Raw genomic sequence first — 22,712 nt, forward strand, 5'->3', positions numbered from 1 at the left:
TTGGATTGTTTTTAACAGTAGAGCTGGTAGGGGTGTGTAGATCCAGATGTGTGTCCCCTGACCTTGCCACTGTATGGACAGCTTGATTAATTGTGAACAAACATTAAAATTCTAATCTATACTGTAAACCATTTGACCATGTTACTGAAGCAGTGTTTTCAATCTAGTGGTGAATTTTCCTTCACCAAAATAATTTTAGCCTCAGGGAATATGACATGAGAACAAATCTGTGCATCTGCAGAGTATGTCATGACCCAGAGTTAAAATACTTAATAGGTAAAACAATCTCATCACCATTATGAGAAATAAAAGAGAAGCTAAATACATATAATTTGTAAATACAGTTCAGAGTAGACTCAGATAAAGTCCAGGTCTAAAACCATTAACACATTGTGAAACTGGCCTTTTTTTCTAACCTGTGACTCTTTGGGTGGGAGAGCAGCTTTTGACCCTGTGTCTTCACTTCACAAAACATAAAATATTTAACCACTTGTAAAGAAAAGTTGGCAGTGGAAAAATTGTTTTGTTCAGAATCACGGGGGTGGATAGTGCTTCGTCTGTGAAAGCATGGACCTGCGTGGTTTATTAGGTCATGGACACTCACAGATTCAGTTGTGCCCGTAATTTTGTGCTCATCATCTCGGTGTGTAATTAATACGCTGTGATAAAAATTATCTCTTTACTTTCATGATAGAAGTTGCTACCAGTATATAATTATATATGTATATGTGATGTCATCTGAGAGATATGCTTTATTCTAATACATTTTTGATACACACTTTTATTCCAGAAAATATTTTATTTTTCTAAAAAGAAAGGTATTGTCCACATTTCCTACTTTTACAGTGTGTTTTATAGATAGTGTGACTATTTATATATTGTTTACATGGATTATTTCATATCACAGGATGAGATATTAATTTAAATCAAACTGTTTAAAAAACAATGATGAGCCTCAATTACAGATGGATAAACAGTCAGACTACTCTGGGCTCTGACTTCTACCATTGTATCTGTCAGTGCTTTTTGGTGCTTTAGTTTGTCCATCAATAAAATGGGAACTTTTTCAATACATTCCCATAGGAAAACTGCCTGTCACTCCAGAAGGCTAGAATTAACAGTTAAGATTGTTTCTCTCCAAAATCAGTGCTCTTTCACTTGTAGTAAGCAATTGAAGGGAATAATTACTTTTTCAGTCTTTCTGTGTTTGTTTTTCGTGAGAGAGAAAGTCTAAGTAATGTTTACATGTGGAGGATCATCTAGCATGCTTATATGTTGTTTCTCTTTGTGTCCATCTCAGTTAGATATGTTAACACATAAAAGCACACCTGTGGACCCTAGATGCCTCACTTCTGTGGGATGCAAACACTGAATCCAGGTAGCCTGTTTTGTTTTTTTTTTTTTGCTAATGGTGAATACTTCTGGGTTTTGGTGAATCACAGCCGCACAGTGTGGCAACCGTTACAAGTGTTCACCTCTGCTTTGCTTCTTCCCATTGCACTGTAGGTTTGTACTTCCATGTTCCCTGTCATATCCTGACTTTGACCTTAGGCAAAACTGCGGGATGAGCTTTGTTCAAAAAAAACATGAGTGGAAATGGTGTAGGTTATTTTGAGCAGAAGCATTTTGTGCTGGTGTAGAACTCTCTCCCTCACCTCTTCTCTTGCCAGGGCTGGTCTGAGTGCCTTTGGTGGCACAGGGAAGGCAGGTTGAGCCATCCCATGGGAGCCATCTCTCCTAGGGAGTGGCCCCAGCCCACAGCTATCTTTGCCTGTATCAGTCATTAACTACCATTGTTTTAAACTCTAGAGATTTTGGAATTCTTTATTACTGCAGGGAAACTCAACCAACCAGACTAGTGAATGTGGACATGAATCATGCTGATGTTTTTGTCCCAGAAGCAGCACTTTGACTATTGAGTGGGCAGGTACAGCCTCAACCTTCAACCACTGCAATTTAAAAAAAAGGTCATTTTTCATAATTTTGAAAGTACTTACGTAGTGTCCCTCTTCAGGCAGTACTCTGACTAGTAGAAATATGAAGGGATATAAACTCATGATTAGATTTTCTCATCTCTAAGTGGAAGGTCAGACCTGATAATCACATTATCAAAAGAGAAATACAAATAATGAATGTCCCACAGGACTCTAAATAGATGAAAGCTATTTTTCAATTGCAATCTATTGTTCTTACATCATAATAGTTAAAATTTCCATGAAGTCCTTAGGATTTTAGAGTGAGATTCTTCAAACAATTGAAGTCCCATTTCACTTCCAACATACAAATAATATTTTCATAAATAAAATGAAAGCTTCTGTGTTTTTGTTTGTTACCATAACATATTAAAATGGTTGTAATTTTTTCACCATACTGGGAAGTTGTGTTTGGAATATTCTTTTATAAATTGTAGACTATATGATATATTTAAATCTTCTTGTAGGGCTCTCATTAGCATCTCAAAGATACAAGCATTTCCCTTTGAGCAGCTGAAACTGAGGTGCAAAGAGTGGCCCTTGATGTTACTGAACATCAGAAGCAGAAACACCAGGGACAGAAAATACAAATAGTAATTTCAGAGAAGAGCCTACATCAAAAGTCAGAAGGATGGACACTCCGTTTTGCGGGCACCATAATATAAATCTGGTTATCATTAGGCTATATTTTAATATAGGTAACTTATGAAGTTGCTTGAGGATTTATTACATTAAAGCCTGATTAACTTCATTATTAATGGTTCCTCTTTGACAGTGCTGAATAGGCCAGTTAGATTTCACATGAAATGGAAAAATTCTTAATCCTTGCCAATTTTTTTCCATTTGGCTAAGCTTTTTCCCCATGTGGGATAAGTGTAGTTCATAACTCTTCATTTCTAGTCATGAGCATTTAAAATACCTTAAGAATTCAACAATTACTCTTTTTTTAAATGTTGTTTTCTAAAGAAGTAAATTTAGAAGAAAGGAACATTGTTAAATGCTTTCTTTATGTTATTGAACATCTTTCTTATTATGAAAGTAAAGCATGGACATTTAGAAATTAAGGGAAATTAATTAAGGGGAAGCTAAAATATTAATAAAAATAATAATAGCCTACACAAACTGGTTACTTATTTCTTATGAATCACCTATAATCACACTATTCAGGAAAACACAATTGACATTATCCTTTAGTCCTATTTTCTAAAGTTTGATCTTATTTCCTTAATAGATTATACCCTGTAATCTTTATTTTGAAGCAAATTCATTCATTAATTACTCTTTGAAATCATGATTTTGAAAGATGTGTAATATTTTATCACTTAGTGTAACTGAATGGTATGTACATCCTTTTCCCTGTTCTTATATATTTAGTCTATATTATTTTATGTTTATAAATAATCCTGTGTAATAACTTACATATTTATCTTAGAACGCAATGTTAAGAAATCCACAGATAAGGATCTGAAAATTGTAACCAGTGAACTTGGAAAGTCTAGGGATCATGAAATGTATTGCCAATTTGCTCTTGAGAAAAAATTTACTAATTTATTCCCCCACTATTCATTACTTTATTTATGTATTGTCATGTATCCATAGGGTTCTAAGCATTGAGCATACAGTGCAAAGTAAGATAGGACTAGTGATACAACAGAATTTGGCTTTAGGTGATATTCTCCTAAATTTTATTATTTGATTTTGGCTTTGTCCTTGCAGTGTTGCATCTGAATGCAGTCTGTAGTGTCAGTTTTCCCACTCCTAAACTTTATTGGGGTCACTGATTGTCTTGGGTAGATTACCAGATTATCACCTATATCAAATCACAACTTAACAATGTCAGTGATTTGGATAAGATATGTCATTTCGCTCCACTGTTAATATCTCGAAATCAGTTTTGAATATAAATAGGCCTCTAAGATAAAACTTGGAGTGACTAAAACTTTTATAATTTATATATTGAATTCGATTACAAGTCAAGAAAATAGAATACCAAAAGCAGTAGAGAAAATCATTAAAACTAACAGCAGTTTCTTTGGAAAAAACAATAAAATTGGTAAACCTCCAGCCATGATAAAACAAAAAGAAAAGAAAAGAAAATTAACAACTAATATCAGAAATGAAAATAGGCTTATCACCAATGATCCCATGAAAATTAGAAGAATAATAAAAGAATACCATGAACATCTATTCAGCCACAAATTTTAAAACTTAGATAAAATGGACCAATTATTTGAGAGACATAGTTTCCAAAACTCACACAAAAATAAAACCTGAAGCGCCATATATCTATTAAAAGTTAAATAAATAATAATCTTCCAAAAAGAAAGAACAAAACTCAGATAGTTTCACAAGTGAATTCTATTAAATGTTTAGAAAATAAATTATATCAACCCTTTACAGTCTTTTCCAGAAAACATGAGCTTAGGGAGCATTTTTTAACTTGCTCTCTGAGGCCAGTACTCTGCTAATACTAAATGCAGACAAAGACATTACAAGAATGGAAAACTACAGACCAATATCTCTCATGAACATACATGCAAAAATCCTCACCAAAATATTAGCACATTAATCCAACATTTTATAAAAATCATTGCACCTACAACTCAGTAGAATTTCTTCCAGATATGGAAGCTTAATCCAACTTTCAAGGCTCAGTATCACTTACCACATCAAGAGCCTAAAGAAGAAAAATCATAAGATAATATCAATTTATTCAGACAAAGCATTTTTGAAAATTAAATAGCCATTCACAATAATAATGAACTTCCTCAACCTGATGAAGATATCTTTAATTAAACCTACAGCTACTGTTTTGGTGAGGCTTTGTGTTGTAGCTTTAGTACACGTAGAGACATGAATGTATAACCTTTAATTATATTTTGGGAATCTGTAAGGCAAGAGATTCATAGTTCTCTTCCCAAAGGAGGAAACTTTAGACAAGGACTTGTTGCTGCTTTTGCCTGGATCAGAAGATGAGACCACTGGTGATGTCCTGAGAGTCTGTAAAAATGTACAAATGGAGCTGCCTATTGGCCAGGGCATCCAGTACTGAGATGACTATACTAAGATGACTACCTGATGTTGGGCCAGTTGAACTGATGTTTGGGCCCCATTCTTAGTTAGGGCCATCCTGGTTGAGTGATGAAAATCAACAGTTCTGTGAACTCCATCACATGTAGTGGTGGCAGTACCACCTGTGAAGTGTGTGAAATTTCAGTGCTGTTTACTCAGTTGATCCCAAGGGGCTTCTCAGCTTGCAAAGGGCTCTGAGAGAGGGTGACCTCCTTTAGCACCATGACACTTGTCAAGGGACTGAGGACCAGGGAGGCCACCTCCTCATTCAGGTAGCAGTATGCCAGAGGGTCCAGGTTTGTTTTTATCCTATAGTGAGGATATTCTGTGGCTGTTTAATTTTGATGGACTAGGGTCTAAAGGGCAGCTGGGTACAGAGTTACAAAATAAGACATATGAGATTCTTTGTTTTCCAGAGACCCCAACATGTGGCCAGGAGTTGATACTCTGTTGGTATATAGCACAGGGTCAAGAGGATAGTTTCTTGGAAGCCTGTGGACAACTTACGGGCATCATGGGTGGTCCAGAGACTCCAAAAGATTTGGAAGGAGGTTGATAAAGTTTCTATAATGAAGAAATATTGGGGTGGGGCAGGGGGACACAATTGTGTTACAATTTAGACATATTCTTGAGCCTTTTGACATAGGGGACCCCATGCAAGGTGGGCCAGTTTGCAAGTAGCAATATAAATGGATATAGGAAAAATTTGTAAATGATGAATATATCTTGCCTACAGTTCCCCAAAAGGCCCTAAAGATGGGGACATGTTTTAACACTGTAGGTGCTGAGAGATTCAGTAACTATTTCTTGACAGTGGCAGGGAAGGAGCTGTCTTAGGTTTGCCAAATAATTTTCAGAAATCTAATCAAAGTGGCAAAGCCTTGTACTATGTATGTGGTAATGTCCCATCCTTTTTTTTGATGCACTCTTTATGAGTATTTCTGTGTCCTGAATGCATGTGTCAAATGAATCTTCTCAGGGGAGGATGTCATTGATGTAATGTTGTACCTCTGCTCCTGGAGAAAGCTAGGTGCAGTTAAGATCTTTCCTGGAAAGATTGTGTGCCATGACAGGTACCCCAGAGGTAATGGGGAAAGGTGAATCAGGTCTCTTTGGAGATAAAGGCAAACAGCAGCTGAGAGACTACTGAAATAGGCACTGAACAGAGCAGATTAGCCAAATCTATAATAGCAAGGTACTTACCAGTATGGACTGGATGGGTTAAATAATACTGACTATGGGAGCCTTGATGGGTTAAACCTCAGTGTTAAGATTGTCATAATCCACTCTCAGGCGCCATTCATATTTTTTCAGGTTTAGGAACAGGTAAAATGGACTGTTGAGTGAAGATACAGTGGGGATCATCACTCCTTCTTGTATAATGTGTTTAAATCCTTGAAGGTACTGTTTTAACTTACACTGGGCCAGTAAGTCTTTTAATTTGTGAGAGGGTATGAGTGTTCTATGGGGCCCAGTTTTGCCAAGATAGTTTTTAAATGCCAAAGAATTAGTTTCATTTGACTATATTACTAATTGGGTCAGAGTGTCCATTCTCACTGTGAAGTATTTGGGGGCAATGGATGTTAAGACCATGGAAATTCAGGCAAGAGTTTAGTTCTAATAGTTAAGACGAAACATACTTCTTTATTCTCTATTTTATGTCCAGTAATCACCTATGATTACAAGATGTAACTCATTTAAGTTTAGTTGGATACACATGCATAACTGTAATTTGAGCCCCAGTAATGATAAGTCCGTGAAGTTTTGCCATTGGTACATTTCATTAGGTACTAAGTTGATCCAAAATCTATGTTGGTGATGTGTAAAAGCCAATCAGAGCCCTTTTATCTTTTTGTTGTGTGAATTATTTTAATAAATTTTGTGTTAAGAACTGAGTCAAATTGTGGGCCTCTGTTTCATCTTCTTGTTGTTGTTGTGTTTCATTTCCCTGTCTTCCTATTTCCAAGTTACTTTCTTTCCTTTTCTTGTCTGTCATGTGTGTGTGTGTGCGTGGTTTCTCGTTATACTTTGGGGAAAGAGTCCTCACTACTCTAATATTTATCCATTTCTTCATTCAGAGAGCTTTAAATTATCAGGACTAGGGACTGTCCCCATGGCCAAGGTTGCTTTATAGGCCTTAAGGACCCCAGATTTAAGTTATGTTTGAATTGATCCCTTTGTTGTGCCACAGGGGTGCCATGGATGTTTTTCCCTATACGCCTGAAGATAAAGAATTTTTGCAACAAAGACAGAGGTGTCATGGCAGCAGCAACAAAGGCTTTTGTAGGGCCCTAGTGAGCAATCTGCCTTTAGGAGTGTGTGGGCCTCAATAATTCAAATCTGCAAACAATGACTGGTCTTCAAAGAGTGAGTGCTTTTCCCTACACAAGTGATGACCTGAGGGACCTGTATATCACACAGGGTCATTTGGCTGAGCACACCACGGATCAGGGACCAGTACCTGGTAGGGACATATAACCAATTGTCAGAGGTTAAGAGGCCTTCTGGAAGCCTGACATTAGTCACAGCTTATGCTGTGTTTACAGCAGCTTTATTTGTAATCATCAAAAACTGGAAGCAACCAAATTATTCTTCAATAGGCATATGGATAAATAAACGGTGTTCATCCAAACAATGGAGTAATATTCAGTAATTGAAAAGTTAAATGTAATATCATCAAAGACATGAAAAGTCCTCAAATGCACATTTCTAAGTAGAAGTCAGCCTGAAAAGGCTGTATACTGCATGATGGAAGTGAAGGGTCAAATACCCCTTGCAGAAGAATTCCAAATAATTTATACAAATACTTTGCCCTCAGCTAGGAACACATAAATCTCCAGTCCTTAAGTGTGGCCTGTGATTAGTCACTTCCTTCCAAAGCATAAATGAAGGGGAAAACTAGAGAAAGTTTATAGCAGAAAAACACGTCAAACCCTACCTCAGCCAAGTAGCAAGGTCAGATCGGTAGTCACAAATTATTTTGACAGAGTGCATCTTTGATGTGATGTGATGAAAATGGCACTTTACTTTTGTAAAGTGAAAATACAAGAAAACACATAAGCCCAATCTAATCATGAGAATAATACCACACAAATTCCAGTAGAGGGGTGTTCTACAAAATGCTAGACCGATACTCCTCAAAACTGTCGAGGTCATTAACAACAAGGCAAGTCTGAGAGACTGTCATGGCCAAGAAGAGCCTAAAGTTATATGAAGAGTGTAATGAGTGTATAAAGGGTATAATATATGATATCCTGATTGAATTCTGGAACAGAAAAAAGGATATAAGATAAATCCTAAGAAAATCTGAATAAAGCATGGACTTTATTAATAATAATAATAATAATATATCAATGTTGGTTCATTGTGACAAGTGTGCCACAATGTGAGATGTTAATAACAGGGGAAGTTGGGTGTATATGGGCAATCTTTGTACTATATTTGAAATTATTCTATAAATCTGAAACTTCCTAAAAAATAAAGGCTGTTTAAAAACCCGGAAAGATGTTCTCCAAAAATAAACAAATAAAACCAAAAACTAACCAACAGGGGAACAAGTGCATGCAAATATAATATCATGTATTTTGTAAGTGAGCACGGTAGTGTTATGTCTAATTCTGAAAATATTAAGAAAACATTGGTTTCAAGAAATATATTAAGTTGCAGCGTATGCAATAACATAATGAAAATATATTATGATCATTGTCCAAAAATTGAGACATTTCCTTGGCATTAAAATTTTGAATTCTTTGCAATTTATTTTGCTGTGCACTGTGAGTTGTAGATCTAGTTTTTCAAGATTCTAAACCCAAATTGATACATTTTAAGGAGAATTTACATATTTAAAGGTTTGTCTTTGGTTCTATTAATGTTTCAACTTTTCATTATTTAATTTAATTTTGTTTTTAATGTTCCTCAGTTTATTTTTGTATCATTTTCTTCTTTTAGATTTTGGATGTTATCTTGCTGGTTTATTTCTAAGTATTTTATATTTTGTTATCATTTGCAATAGATTTTTTTCTAAATAATTATTGCTGATAGACTTTTTCATTCAGTCATTCAGTAGATGTTTACTGAACATCTACTGTAGGTTAAGTAGTGTGCATCAAAAAAAGAAAAGGCTTTATAGCCACTTCCCCTAATAGAGTTTTAGTCTTTTGGGGGAAAGTGAGGAAAAGGAAATAAATCAAGAAACACAGGAACTAATTGCAAGTTATGTTTGTGCTTTAAAAATTAAATAAGGAAGAAATGCATGTTAAAGAGCAAAGGAGCTGCTGCTTCCTTAGCCTAAAGGTGGATGCCTTTAACTATTCATTGAGTATAAATGGGCTACTAGTCGAAGACCACCAGGAACACACCTGCCATTTTAAATAAACTGCGTTTCACTCTTGTTGCAACTAGGCAGACCATGCAACATGAAAAACTGTGGAGCATCTCAGGAAGAAGATGTGAGAAGGGGCTTCTTAAGAACTGGAGCTTTGGTTAGGTGGTTTTGGTGAAGATTCAAGGAAGCAGGGATATTCTCTGCATTGGGTAATATCAGGAAACAGGATGATTCTATGATTGGATATGTTAATTAATCTGATTAGCAAAAAGGCAGACTAGAGTAAGGTTGAAGCCCTAATTGTTAAAAAAGCAGCAGTCCCTCATATTAGCCAGGAGCTGGGGAAGGTTCAGTGTTTTGTGAGGTGCACACTGAGCTTGATTGTATCTGTGATTAGACAAAAGTATGAAGGAGTCTTGATACTGGTCACCCAGTTTCCTTGTCTGCTGTTGCTCTCTGAAACGGTTTATGTTCAACAACAGGGCACCTAGCGTGAGTGAAACCTGAGATATGTAGAAAATAAACCTACACACACACACACAGACACACACAGACACAGCACAAATATTAAAGAACAAAGCAAGCATAATTTCCAGATGAAGAGAGGTATTGACAAAGAATGTTTCACACGCACTATTAGTTAAGAAACTTTTTGTGCAAGACATTCAGGCCTTCAGACCCTGAAAACCCCTTTTCCTCGGTACTGATGTGCCAGCTCTTTGGCTTACCTGGCTTTCACAGTGCGAGTTACAGTGTTTTGAGTTCACCTGTTCTCCAGGAAAGAGGGAGAAAAAGTATTACGTTGGGGAATTGTGAGAGTCTGTGGTAAGAAATTTGAGTATCTTCCCGAAAGACATAGGGAAAGATTGAAGGATTTTAACAAGAAGGTGGGGGAAAAAAAGGCCTTTTAGTTTAGAAAGATCACTCAGCAGTTCAAAGAGTAGGTGGGGATGGCACAAAATCAGAAGCAAAGGCAAGTGGGATGCTCAGTGTGATGTACTGTCAGCACAGACAGCGGAGCTCTCGTGGGTAGAGCTCAGAGGAGGTGGCAGATGGTTAAAGATGGGGAGAGAGAGAGAGAGAGGTGAGGCTTAATGGTGTTCCCAGTTTAACATGAATCATCTCAAAGTATAACTTCATTTAAATAAGTGATCCTAATGGTAAAAGTTGAAGAGGCCAGTGACAGTTATCATTTGAAGACAAATAATATCCTATTCTCACTTCTTTTCCATGCATGAGTATTGCTTCCCTCACTTTGTGACCAGGGAGTCATTTACACTCATTTGTAAAATAGGGTTTAGAGCAACTACCTTTTCACTCGGCTTCATGGATTAAACCAAGCATTGTTCCAGCTGAATGTGCTCAGCGCTTTTCTCACTGAAGCAGGATTCTCTTCCGACGGTAGTATTTTCCATTAAACAAACAGATTATCATCCCAAAGCGAGTACAGCCCTGTCCTGATGCTCAGACTCAAAAATGATGCCTTGCCCTTTATCGGTGTTCCCGGAGTCTCAATTGCCTGTTCTTTGCATTTAGAGGCTGTAGCAAATGGTATAAATAAAAACAAATGAATGTGCTCTTGAACAGACCCTCTTGACAATTTCTGGAGGAAGTAAAACCACCATCACCGCCCCTGCAACACGTGGTGCCTTTTCCTGAGCACTTGAGTTCCCCGTTGAAGGAGGGCAATAGAAGCCCTAGCGTAGAAGAAAGCAGTTTGAAAAGCCTGTCCCTGCCCTCAGAATTTTACGATCGATAGATGACAGGAGAAAGAGTAGCACTCCTAGCAGGCATTACAGGAAACCCTGTGAAACTGCCTTATGAAGTAATGAGGTTGTATATGTGTCATGGAAAAAAAAGATGACCAAAAAAACAAAGTGCTATTTGCAAATGACCGGTGATGATTTGGGACTTTGAACTGTGGCTTCCTATGTATGATCATTTATTAAGATACTGAATGAAGAGGAGAAGCTGTTTCACAAATCTTAGAAATGAAGGCTCACTTGTCATCTGCAAATGTTAATAATAACAGTAATCTAAATGATGTGTTAGGCTCTGTGGAAGGCCCTTTATAGATGCGACATTATAATCTGCAGGACAATCACACATGGTTTTATAGAAGATAAAACTGTAATTAAGGAAAGTTAAGTAAATTGTTCAATATAAAAGTCATATGCCCAGTAAACGATGTTCCTAATTGATCTACAGAATTGTGGAACCAGTCCTAATGTATGCCAGTTTATTGGAGCTCAGACAGATTGGGACTAGAATGGTGATTTAATTTAATAAATACTTATTAAGCATGAAATTTATGCTAAGCACTAGTCACTAAGGATTTCTTAAATGGAAAGTATGATACAAAGACTAAAGAAGTTTCGCTAAAAATCCTGTCATAATCGGGACTACCACAGTTCGGATGAAATCATTTATGAAAAAGTACTAAAGATGAGTCAAACCCAGACCAAAATTTGGAGGAAAAGACTTTGCTGACTTTTTTGCTGAAGATCTATATTTCTCGTTTCTTTTTTCGGTGATTTAGTTGGAATAAAGCTGAGTTTATACCACTGAGATGTTCTCTTTAAGAGATAGTGATAATGCCAGTAGAAGAAAAACTCCCCACAAATAAGCTGAACTAGTTTAGGAGCCCAAAGTGTGCCTTTTTTCCCACCTCCAATTTGCTACAAATAACAGTCTTCCTTTATTGCTCTAATAAAACAAACAAAAAAAATATGAATAAAGCATAATCATGCACTGAAGTGTTACTGATTAGTATTCCTGTGTTAAGTTTGGAATTACCTTTCCCCAGGTGCCCATGCAAAAATCCATTGTGTGAATGAGTGAGACAGTACAGAAGCTCCTGATATCCTTTCTATTAACACTCCTGGTGCTGAAAACCAGTTTTGTGAGATTCAAATATCAATCTTTCCACATCAGTGCTTTCCCCATTTTTGATCACAGAAACCTTAGAAGGCAGCTTTCCTGATTCTCAGAGAAAAGCTCACTTCTTCTGATCTGGCACTTTAAAGAGAAAGATATATTCCTTCATTTTCTAGTTTATTTCAAGATGTAGCATTTATATTCTAATAGTGAAGGGCTGGAGAGCTCTGATGTGAATACTTCCCCTCCCTGACGTAGTTATCTTTTTATTGCTGATCTCAATCATTTCTTTTCCTTTCCTTATGTAATAAAAACAAAGCACTACCTGCCCCCTCCTCATAAAATGAGGTTTGAATGACTATATTCTCAAAATGTTTCTTTAATACTTACTTCTTTTTCAACTTTAATCAATTTAGAAGCTACAAAAATTGAAAGCTTTGATTTTTAGAGTGCCAGCTTCAAAAGCCAATTTCTGACATTAAATGGAAATCATATCCAATGTAATGGCTGGCTTAATACAGCCTATTATGTTTATAGAAATCTCTACTTCTATTTCAGCTGTCTCTTCTAGTTCTTTTGGCGTAAAGTACACGAACATTAGAAACAAATTTTAAATTCTAAGTTGCTATTAATTCTTAAAGTAAAAGTGGTCGTTCTATTTTCCCTGTTTTAGTCATGCTTTTTTGGTAGAAATATGATTTTGAACACATGTTGACTAGTGTATTCTTCACATTATGGTTAGCTTTGACTACTGGTATCAGAAAGGCAGTATTTTAGAATGAATCATAATCATGCCTATAAGTGAGCACATGAAGTCTGTGTTTTTGATTTGTTGTCTTGTTTTTGTGGTTTACATTATAGGATTATATGAATTTCAGTTTTGATTTACATTTGATACTGTAATATTTTATTAACATTAGCCATTTTACTTTGGAAATCTGAAATACAAAACATAAAATTTAATTTGATTCAATACATATTTAGTGAAAATAATATCCAAGTTTCAGAAATGTATTACTGAAAAAGAAATAAGCAATATTTTCTATTTTTATATCCTCATAATCCTGTGGAGATATATTATATGTACATATAAGTATACATATTCTGGTGGATTGGCTAGTTCCCTTGGATGTCAGCAGTAAAAACTGACTCAGGGTGACTTGAGCACATATATTAAACCATTTGAGGGTGACTTTCATTATCAGTTAAAGAAATAAACCACAACCTTAGAATTCACAGGAGTGGTTTGGCTATTTTGAGCAGCAGAAATGAATGAATCATCTTTTCAGGCAGCTGCTCAGTTTAAACTCTCTTTCAACTTTTGAACATCCTGATCATGTTTATATTTCTTGGACTTGATGTGTTTCACTTGGTCTCTTTGCCCATCATTTGCCAAGAAAGTCAGAGCCCCACCGCCACAGTCTCAACAGTGATGAAAGGTGGACCTCCTCCTTTGACAGTGGGGTAATATCTCACATTTCCAGTAGGATGAAAAATACAAAATATAAAAAGCCAAACAACACGCACACAAATTGAAAGAATCGTAGAGATCGTGGAGGCAGTCGGGCTTGAAGAGCCTCAATAATCCAAAGCTGAAATCCTGCTATGCTCTTTCTGGAACTTTCAGTAAGGACTCCTGCTTTGCTTGACCAGTGATGGGCATTTAAGCCAAGGGAGACACATCAATTTACAGGAATATTAATTTTGACCGGAGTACTAGAAAGAGAGGTAGCGGAGATAAGCCTACCTTCTTAAAGTCAACTTTAATACAAGAAACATTACTAGAGATGAAAGAAAGTATTTCATAATAAAATTGAGTCAACCTAGCAAGAAGTCATACAATTCTGAACTTTATATACCTAATAGCATAACCTTGTTATATCTAAAACAAAACTGATTTAACCTAAAGAAGAAATACTGCAAACCACAACAGCAGTGGCAGACATTAACACACCTATCAAAGTGACTGACAGAGCTAGAGGACAGAGCTTAATAATGATAATGAAAACATGATTAGCAACTTTGACCTAAGTGATACACATACTGGATTGATTGTTGTCGCCCAGGCATCATGTCTTTTAGTAAATGCTGCTGCTGATCTCCAGGGCTCCCCCTTACTGGGTCAATGCACTCATCCCCAGATGCTGTGACTGCTGATGGCTAATGGTACATGACTTCTCCCTTCCCTGAAGAACTGTTGTTACCTGTGGATGCCATTTCACTCCCAAATTCCTGGGGTGGCCTTTTTCCAACTTTTAAGAGGAAACAAAACCCTGGGCCCCTTTCCTCAAGGTGGGACAATTCCATGGTGCCGTTCAATGCCAGGCAGTGACTCTGGGGATGGGGGTGGGGGGAAGCAGCACTTCCTCTGCTTGTCACAGTGCAGAACAGGAATGGGTGAAGAGTACTTACCCCACTGTCAGTGCCTGGTGGGGACAGGGACGGATTCTCTGTAGTCTCACACCCAATTCAGCTCAATTAATCAGGAATTAGAAAAAGACTGTCATTAGGAAGGAGAGAGGGATGGATAGATAGAGCACAGAGAATTTTTAGGGCAGTGAAACTATTCAGTGTGCTGCTGTAATGATGAATGCATGGCATTGTGCATTTACCCAAACCTATAGATTATGAACACCAAGAGTGAACCCTAATGTAAACCATGACTCTGATGATGACATGTCGGTGTAGGTCCGTCAGATGTAAGAAACATACCACTCTGGTGGGGATGTTGATAATGAAGGAAGGTTTGCATGAGTTGGAGGAGGGAGTCTATGAAAACTCTATACTCCCCTCTCAATTTTTCTGTGAACCTAAAACATCCCAGAAAAAAGGGTCTGTCAAAAAAAAAAAAAGACGAAGAAGATTTAATAATCCTTCTTCTTACTGACTGATAGTGCGTGCTATTTACTGTAGCTTCTGGAGACTAGGAATTACAGAGTAATACTTCTTTATCATATGGGAACTATCTTTTAAAAGCAATTGTTGTTCTTTTTTTTAATAGTTCTTGGTTTTTCTATAATATAGTCATTGCTTTCTTTATTTCATCCCCAGAACCCTTTTATTGAACATACAGTATTTAACTCTTTTCAGATTAAATAGTAAGAGCCTGATAGATCCTAGGCAAAACTTTACCTTCTTACCTTATCATATTATGTCCAAATGTTTACTGTTTTTCCATTTTACTCTTTTTTTTTTAACTTTTAAGAAACTCTTTTTCCATTTGTTCTTTAATGTTCTGAAATGGAATAGGTAACATGAATGATATATAAAATTTAATATTAATTACCTGGGAGCAAGTTAATACTAGTAATTCAAATAAAAACTATCAGACTAAAAAGAAGTATATTCCTTGTAGCAACAAAGAAAATGAACAAAATTTGAAAGGGAATTAACCAGAAGTTTCGGTGATGTCAGCTGAATCTTATCAATTCAGCCTCTTAGAAATCTTGTCACTTATCTTTTAAAAGTGGAGAAATCTACCTGAAGAAAATCTGAATGATGACTTAATAAATTCCTTCAAGTTTAGTTGAGCATTTGATCTTCTTTTGTTCTCTAATGATGTTGATGGTAGAACAGGGAATTTAGAAAAAGGAGGTTATGTAGGGGAAAAAAAGATTCAGTAAAGACATATGAAAAAAAAAGTTTGATAAAATAAATCATTTTTAAATATCCAATTCCACCAGAACCCCAAATGCCTTGGATTTCTCTTCTAGTTCTAAAAAATGATGAGATCAGTCAAAAAGTTTGATCCGCCTAGAGAACCGTGTTGTTAAAACAATCGAGTTTCGTTCATGCCTTGCCTTCAACTATAAGCATTCCATTCTAGACATTTTAAAAAAATATTCTTATCTTCTAGATTTATACTTCCTCCTTAAAAAAAAGCCTACTTTTCCAAGTTTTTTTTTTGATTCATGAGGTGTTTACTTTATAATGACAGATGACTACTGAGGATAAAGTCATTAATTTGACTTATAATTAATAAATACTTTTAAATAAGCTTCTCTTCTATACAGACACATAAGTTCAAGCTGGAAGAATTTTAACATTAATAGTGCTATTATAAATACTCAATATTGGTTTGATAATGATATTAGAGTAACACATTAACCAAAGCCTCATAGGAGTTTATAAACTAGCGTTGTTAGCAAGGTTTAAGAATCTTTCATTTTTAATCAATTTATGTTTTATTTTTATTAATCAATGAATCAGTTTATTATCAGGAAAAATAGACTATATTGACCATTAAGATGTACAAGAGAAAATCTCATGTTCATTATCCAGAATGAGTAAATACTGTTTTCTTACCTAGAATTCTAAATCACTCTGATTAAAGGGCTAATTAAAATATTATTTAAAAAACCCATCATTTGAATAAATTTTCCTCTATTTATCAGTCTTCCTCATAAAACATATGTCCTTTCAAAATTCACCCTCCTTAGATATTTTGAAAAAATTATACCAAGAGCCTGCAATTTTAATTACAATTTATAGGCTTACATTTAAATTGCATTTTAAACTAATTTGGTTTATTCCTAAAGTTAATTAACTAATTGGGACAATGTTTCTTTGTGCAATTGAGATAATAGAGCAGATGCAGAAATATATTGGCATCTCGTGGAAGCATCCAATGTAAACATTTTCTCTTTGTCATGCTTAACTAACCTTTAAAACCATGTACTTCTTCAAAGTGGGAGATGTCATTCATGTGTGTTTATAGTGGACACTGAGCAAAAGTTGAGTAGAGAATTGTTGAGTTTATTACCTTCAAACTTTTATGTTTGAGTTAATACTAATAGTGCTTTCTACAAAAATTCTGTTGTTGGATGCTAGCATTATACAATTAAAGGAAGTATATGGGGGCCATATTCTCATTGTAATGACACAAATTATTTATTTCTTTTTCTCAGGTTCCATAGCTCATTCAATTATCCATTCCTATTTCCTTCAAGTAATACAGCCCCATGAAAGAAAGTTCCTGAAGTAAAAGAATGAGTCCTATTATGAGGATGATAACAGTCATGCATCTGGCACCTTCTTTGCATGGAATTCAAACACTTTCACTCTTTTCTTTTTACTTTCTTTCATAGTAACTCAGTGAGATGTGGAAGAGCAATTTCTATACGTATTCCTCATTATGTAAAAGATAGTAAGTAAATATTTATTATATGTTGGCTTTATGATAATTATTCCACAAAGTGCTTTATAGGTATCATCTCATTCAACTCTGATAATAACATATTATACTATTTAGTACTAGTTTCCTTTTGACAGTTGAAGAAACTGAGCACAGAGAGGATAGGCAGTTTACTCCTTAGGGAGTAAATTTATAACCCAAGATTCACCTCTGAGGAGCCTGAATTCAGAGCACAATAGTTCTAAAAGAAAATATTCAGGCGTATGTATTTGCCTAGGTATTACACATAACATTTGACATTCTGCCATTTTTAATTAAAATGGTATAAACATTCTTCAAATTTCTGTAGTCATAAGAATAATTCTAATAGATGCTTAATAGTTTGCCTGGTTTATATCTTAACTGATTACATAAATTCCTCTATTATTAGACATTATTAGGATGCACACACTCACAGTCTTCACTCTATATGTATATAAGTATCTTTATACACATGAGAGTTGGTTTAGGATATTTAAGTTCCTAAAATTCTCAGAAGTTGGATAATTAGCATGAAGATATGATTTTTTAATCTATCATATTATATCTTATATAGTTTTCAACTAACAGGCAAAGAACAATCAAGTAGTTCATATAGTGGGTGGAAAGTAAAGACTATGCATTTAACATGCACTCAAATCACTAATGCATATGATGCAATTTTATTCAGGAACAAGTGTGGATTTAGCACAGGAAGAGCCATATACATTTCCCAGAGCCTCAACAGCCTAAGGATTTAAGTCAGCTTGTTGTTGTTGTTGTTTGTTGTTGTTGTTGTTTGGGGGTGGTTACTAACAGTATATTCCCAACACTACCAAGACCACTGACAAATAGTTTGAATACTTGTTGATCAAAAGCCCAGGTATGTAACTAAGTATTAGTGTGGGTAATTATAACCCTTTCTAGAGAACAGTTAAGCTTTCGCAATGCTAGCATTAAGGAAATGGATGGTGCTGACTATCTTGAAGGTGGACCGTGTTACAGGAGGCTTTTTTATATGGGCAGTTGTTATGGTTCAAAGGAAGTGATTTAATCTTCAGAATAAATAAATATATTTAAATGCTATCAGATACTATGATACTATATCTGGTCTGTAATTTAAAGCATAATATATTACTTATAGAGTAAGAAGGCTGTGAAGATGAAAACCTCATTCATTTTATAGTCACAACATACAAACTACTTTCCCAGCAGCACTGATTTTAATCAGTTAATATTTTTTTGACTAAGACACAAAATGATTGTTTTCTCGGTGTAAACTAAAGGATTTCACAAAATAATTATTCCAAGTTTAATTCCAGCATTAGTCACTGAACCTAAAGCATTTAGCCTATACCTATAAAAATCAGCACTGTGGACAGCACGTTTCTAGGAGGACTTCATTATAACTATGACTAAATGCCACAGAATGCTCTAAAGCTTAGATTATTTAAGTGCAGAATGGCCATCATAACAAATTTATTTGAACTTGTAGAGGGCAGATGCACACACAAAAAGCTAAAAGTTAGATAATTGTGACCATTTGAATGAGTTTTACAATTTTTCATATGCAGAGCAAGCTCCTGTTCATGGGTCAGCCTCTATTATTTTTCTCCCATATCCAATATGTGTGGGTCTGTGCCTTAAAGGCCACTAATCTTATAGCACAAGTTTCAAAGAATAGATCATAGTTAGCCTTTGGTTTCATATTTGTAGCAGAAACAAGCTTACCAGTGGTTTGTTAGTGTGCTTTGAAACTCCTGTACTCCTGTTTCATTGACATACACAAGGCTGACATCCAGAGAAACTCTTCTTGGGCATTCATGTGTATCAGGTCTAGTATTCTCACTGTCAGCTTGATAGGCCCACTAAATGACTGTACATTGGTCCAGAAGCAACTATTCTTCATTCTCTGCAACTTGTTGAGAGATTTATGTATAGCATTCTGGATGACAGCTATTTATTTATTTATTTATTTATTTATTTTGCAATCATTATACTCAAATTTAAATGTCTTTCCACCCTCTTCCCCATCAGCTAACATTTTCTTTTTATTGTCTCCCTACCTTTTCTAAAAAGATTTAATTCTGATTGCACATATGCAAAACAGCAACAACAACAACAACAACCTCTATTTACTATTTGTTATAACCATGAGGTGAGATTTACTTTCCTCAAGAGTTCTATGTGTGTGTGTGTGTGTGTGTGTGTGTGTGTGTGTGATATCAACCTTATGAGACAAGCAGGTGGATATAGGGAAAAAGACTTTGTTCTATGTTATGAATTCTGCAAGAAGTCACTATTTAAAAATTGATCCCAGTACATTTTCACTTGCCTTCCAACACTGTAAGGAAGATTGTAGCTAATATGTTTATTTTACTCATGCTCAGCATTTCATGATTAATTCTCTTTTGCTATTTACCTCCCTCGTACATTTTTAGTTTATCCTTTGACATTAAGTCCCCTTGCAAGCTTCCAGATTAGTTTGCCCATGTTTGGGAGCCAAGTTAGCTCAAAATGAATCATGTCCTAATCAATTAGAAAATGTCCTCTAAGCTTTCCCCCCCTCAGTATATAATGAGTCATTATAATTGTGTAGATGTGTAGGCTCAACAGTGCTTATGAGTCTTAAAAGAGAAAAAAATTTACACAGTTTCTCTCTGTAAATTTTCTAAAGAGTCAATCCAGATTCAGAAGACAGCATATCCCTCTGAATGTATGACTCCAGAGGTTGATAGAAATCTATAGACGTTTCCTCCTTCTAGGTTATATATTACATTTATTATAAAGTAGATTGATGGAAGTGGGTTTGACCAGAAGCAATATGAAATATTTTTGAGGACCATAATTTAATTCTGACAAGCCTGGATGAGTTACTAAAGTTTTAAACACTTTAATTTTCTTATATTTGTGTGGGTTAACAGTATCTAATTCGTGATGTTTTGAGAATTACATGAGGTAGTAGTATGAAATGCATTGTCACCTTAGCAGTTCTTGCAGAGTAAGTGGTAATAATAACAATCAAAATAACAACTAGAATCATAATAATCCTCACATAGTCCAGCCAGAACACTACTATATTGCAAGTACACTTTGCTGAATGCGGTGGAATCCACCCTCTTATAATTAATTGTATATTTAAGTGAAGCCAAAAGTGGGCACTTACAAGATGGAGTGACCAGGCAAGACATAGAAAATGTATCTAAACTCTCTAGCACTTCAGATTATGTTTGGGGCCATTGTATAAGATAGATTATTGATCATTTGGAGGGAAAAATTACCAAGTTAAAAGAAATTTACCAAAGAATTCCATGGTGAAAAGACATAGGAAAGACACAATTATTGTTTCCTATGGACTTAATGGTCAACTACTGATTCTACTATCTAAATTCATGAGATAATTATTCAGCAACTTAGAGTTCTGACCTAAGAGTTCAGTCTAACATCCCATGAGAGCTGCTTATAAGATTTTATTATAGTGTGATGATGATATAATTTAGCCTCTAAGTGCATATGTGAGCCAAAAGGCTGCATTTTATAACCCTATTATTACAAGCTTGAGGGAGAAAAAAAGCAAAGAATTATCATCTGAGGATTTGGGTTGATATTTTTAAACTATGAGTGAGAAGTGGCAGCATATTCATTTTCAGTAGGAGAAAATATCACTGAACTTTAGTTTTTGTTCACCTGGAAAAGCAGTACATTCCACTAAATCCGTTTGGCCCATCAATCCTAGACATAATCAAATAGACTTGGGAAGGCTTATCATTTTAAGAGAAGATGTGTTCCATTAAGTCTCATTGCTAATGAGTTCATAAAGGAAAAGAAAAAAAAATAAAGATAATGAAATGAGCACTTTTTTCAGGGACTGGGAACCTAAAGACTATTACTGATCCCCTCAAGGCAATTTCATTAAAGGTAAAGATAGGTTCATTGAACCTTTTTCTACAGACCATTGGTAGGCATTCTTATACTATGTTCCATTGCCAACAGCCATTCACAAAAAACACAAAAACTTAAACAGGTAGTATCCAAAGAGTTTTCACTTCCTTGCCTTTAGAAATATGTCCTGATAAATGAAGACTTCTAAATAATTCAGTTACATTGTATAAGGGCAGTCTTATATGTGGACCAGGTATTCACATGTGTTGTAGAAGCTTTTCTGTCTATGCATATATTGTCTATTAGCTCTATTTTCTGCCTGATGATTCTATTCTTAGGATTCTCCCACTCACAAAAGGTTGTCATCGTGTATCTAGGAGTCCCATGCTCATTTACAAGTGTTGCCAACAGGCATAAAATATAAATCTATCTTCATCTAACAACAAATGTTTGCATGAAATGATATTGATAGCAAGATAGTCACTGTATCTGGTCCTGTGAAATACTGGTACGGGATATTGTAGATTTTCATATGAAGAAAGGTAAAAAAGGGTGGGACTGAGGGATAAATTATAATTCAGGGGGAATCATTTTGTATAAAAGAAGCCAAACATACAGTAGACTGTTAGAGGAATTGAGTACCTGAAGGAATAAAATATTGAAGTAGTTGTACTATATTTCAATTTTTAATGATCAACCATTTTCTGGGCTATAACACAAATCCCAAATTTAAGAGGACTTATGTCATAAAATATATGTTCTCTGACCACAATGTAAATAAATTACAAGTAACTTACAGAAAATATTTGGAAAATCCCCAAATAACACAACAACTAAATAATACTCTTCTATATAACACCTAGATCAAAGAAGAAAGTCAAAAGCAAATTAGAGGTTATTTTGAACTAAAGGAAAATGAAAACAAAACAGAAAATGCGTGAGTTGCAGCTACAGAAGTGCTTAGGGGGAAATGTACAACTTTAACTTAGGGGGAAATGTACAACTTTAACAAGAGAAAGATCTCAAATTAATGACCTCAGTTTCCACCTTAAAAATTAGAATAAAAAATAGTGTAGCAAATGAACCCCCAAATGGGCAGAAGGACAGAAATAATAATGAAGATCAGATGAGAAATTAATGAAATGTAATAAAATTATTATTTCCTCCATTTAAAAAAATTCTCTTGACTCCATTTTTATCTTCACCTACTTACTCCATTTTCATTGCTGTCTATCCATTTGTTGCATAATTCCCAAAAGAGTCTTCTATTCTCACTATCTACAATTTCTCTTCTCTGACCCTTTAGTCCACTCTGGTCAGACTACACTGAAAATGTTCTCATCAAGATCATCAATGATTTCCACACTGCTAGATCCAGGAATCATTTCTCGCTCTTTTATTTTTCTTGATAAATCAGCAGACATAGCTGATC

Source organism: Vicugna pacos, chromosome 35 (assembly GCF_048564905.1).
Source record: "Vicugna pacos chromosome 35, VicPac4, whole genome shotgun sequence".
Lineage (NCBI taxonomy): Eukaryota > Metazoa > Chordata > Mammalia > Artiodactyla > Camelidae > Vicugna > Vicugna pacos.